We start from the raw sequence: 3,010 nt of genomic DNA, 5'->3' as shown, positions 1-3,010 counted from the left end.
CAATTCCATTCCCAGTCGCCATGATCGAGCAATCGTCGGCGTAAAAGACAAACGAGACTCCCTCTGGTGGTTGAGAGAGCTTTGAAATATAAAAATTGTTTTATTTTTCTGAGTTTGCTCGATTTGTCTCTAAACATTACCGACGAGTGTGGACCACTCAGATAATTTGCCGACCACCGTTTGAGCCTCTGTCTCCCACAGAGGAAGCCTCTATATCTTCTAGTAGCGTGGAATGGCTGACAGTATCAAACGCCTTTGACAGGTCCAACGCTACTATAATAGTTCTCTCACAGGGACGGTTACGGTTAAAGCCACGAGTTATCTGAGTGTTTATGGCGTTAAGTGCTGTTGTTGTACTGTGCACTTTACGGAAACCATGCTGATGCTTCGCTGGGGTCAGGTGGTTCGTAAAATACGGGGCCAGCAAGGCCTCTAGTGTCTTCGCTACCGGAGAAAGGAGTGCTTTTGGTCGATACGAGTCTCTTTTGTTGGCTGGTTTCCCCGGTTTGAGCAGTGGGACCACTCTCCCTACCTTCCAGATGTCTGGGATGATGAGAGTGGCCATTGACAAATTGAGGACTCCCGTTAGGAACGCTATTCCCGCGACTAAAATTTTTCAGCATCAATTTAATTTAATTTGTTTAATATTAGATTGAAAACATTAGTGCATTAAGATGTAATCTTTACTTGCACAATGATACAAACAAATTGCAAAAAATAAAATAAAAAGTACAGATAATAATTAATATTACAATATAGATTAAGGTAATGTATGCGTTGAATTACAAATCATATATTCTAAAATAAAACAAAACAAAGGTAAGCTTATAACAACTATTCTTGATCACGCTTGGAAGAAAAAAAGTTAAATATGAGTTTTTTGAAGTTGCCTATGTGCAACGTGTTCTTCGAGGACAGTGGAAGCGAGTTCCAGAGCCTTACCGCATTAATAAAAAAACAGTCTTGAAGTGCATAAATAGTTAAATCTCGGAAGAATAAGACCTGACGAACGTGTACTCTTGGAGAACTTAAGTTTATTGTACAGATATTCCGGGCTCTTCGTGATAAATAATTTGAACATAAAAATGCAATTACGCGCGTTCAGAAAATTTTGTAAATCACAGCCAAGTATAGAATCACGCGTAGATGAGAGATGATCGTATTTCTGTAAACCAAATACATACCTTGTGGCAGAGTTAATGGTAATATTCAATTTTTGGAGTGAATGAGAGTCTAATGTGCCGTAGACGATTTCAAAGTACGTGATATAAGGAACAATTAAACTTGTAATTAACTTTTTCTTAGTGGCTACCGGTACATAAGTTGAAGTTACTCTAAGACATCGTAAAGTAAAAAATATTTTACTCACAACTTCATTAACATGATCATCACACGCAAGTCTAGAGTTAATAACGAAACCCCTGGCTTTGTCAACTAATTAGAGCTGGTTGGCACCAATAAATAAGGTGGGAATATCCGATTCCAAAAATTTATCTTTAGCGACAGGTATAACTCAAGATTTTTGAGCATTGAGGCAAAGCAAATTCTCCCTAGACCATGCTAATATTGAGCTCAAGTCCTCGTTAAGTTGTAGACAAATATCCTGAATCGATCCAATTTTATCAGAAACATAGAGCTGCACATCATCGGCATAGGCGTGTAAGCGCGCATGAGTGAAGGTGCTGAAAATGTCATCTATGAAAATGCACCGCTAGAGTATATATGCACGAGGGTAGAACAATTATTGCCGATTTTCACCTTTTGAAACCTGTCGCTCAAATAGCTCTCTATGAGTTTTACAGTTTTGCTGAAGCTGAAATACTTAGCTAGTTTTTCACACAATAAATTGAGGTTTACAGAATCAAAAGGCTTAGAAAAATCAAGCAGACAAAGTAGTGTTAAATGGCCTTGATCGAATGGCTGACGTATATCGTCTAAGACTTTAACAACAGCAGTAGAACAGGAGTGACCAGCTCTGCAACCACTCTGCAGAGGGTTTAGGAGTTTTTTTTTATGAATAAAGTTAGATATTTGCTGCGCTAAAAGCATCTCAAACACCTTAGAAAGTCCTGTTAATATACTTATGGGCCTGAATTCACAAATCAGAGAGGCACCAGGTTTTTTGGCTATTGGTGTGACATCTGCTACTTTCCACTTGGATGGAAACCACGAAGTGGTTAAACAGTGATTGAGTATGTGTGTAAAACAAGCGAGAATGTAAGGCAAAATTAATTTGACAAACTTGATCGGAAGCTTATCATTCCCCACAGCATTAGATTTAATACTGCATACACATCTGGCCACTTCCTCCTCGCAAACGGAACTAAATTGAAATCTCGAGAGAGTGTGTTGGTCAGAAGACGAAGAAGTGGTCTTTGCTACAGACGTGTAATTACTACTACTTGAAGCAAACAAATTATTGAGTTCATTGGGATCAAGTGAGCAGGGTATTTCTGAGCTTGACCGCACGCCCAACCTTTTCAAATTTCCCCAGAGCTGTTTAGGAGCCAACGATACGTTAAGCTTTGCGCAGAAGAAGTTCTTCTTAGCTAGCCGTAGGCACGTTTGTAGAGGTTCCAGTTGTCCTCTGTTGGCCTCCTTTTCCAGGTGTTGTAGGAAATATTACGCTTTTTAATCGCTAATTTAACTTCTTTGTTAAACCATGGACAGGAGCGTGACTTAGAGATACACTGGCGAACATGATTATTAAAAAATATAAGATATTTTGTACCAAGAAGTCTAGTTTTTCATCAGCAGTTACTAGCTGCCAACAAAAATTCCAATGGAACCGGTTTAAATCCGAAAACAACGCATCAAATAGTGGGTCGGCCGCTGTGCTGTAGTGGTAAGCAGTGCGCGCTTCCACTCATCAGCACCTGGGTTCAAGCCCTGGTGAAAGCAACATCGCAAAAAAATATAGAAAAAGGTTTTTTCTTAACAGCGGTCGTCCCTCGGCAGGCAATGGCAAACCTCCGAGTGTATTTCTGCCATGAAAAACAGCTTCTCATAA

This window comes from Rhagoletis pomonella, unplaced genomic scaffold, assembly GCF_013731165.1.
Source record: "Rhagoletis pomonella isolate Grant_MI unplaced genomic scaffold, Rhpom_1.0 Rhpom_scaffold_00003, whole genome shotgun sequence".
Lineage (NCBI taxonomy): Eukaryota > Metazoa > Arthropoda > Insecta > Diptera > Tephritidae > Rhagoletis > Rhagoletis pomonella.
The sequence above is the reverse complement of the archived record's forward strand: the minus strand, read 5'-3'. Positions refer to the sequence as shown.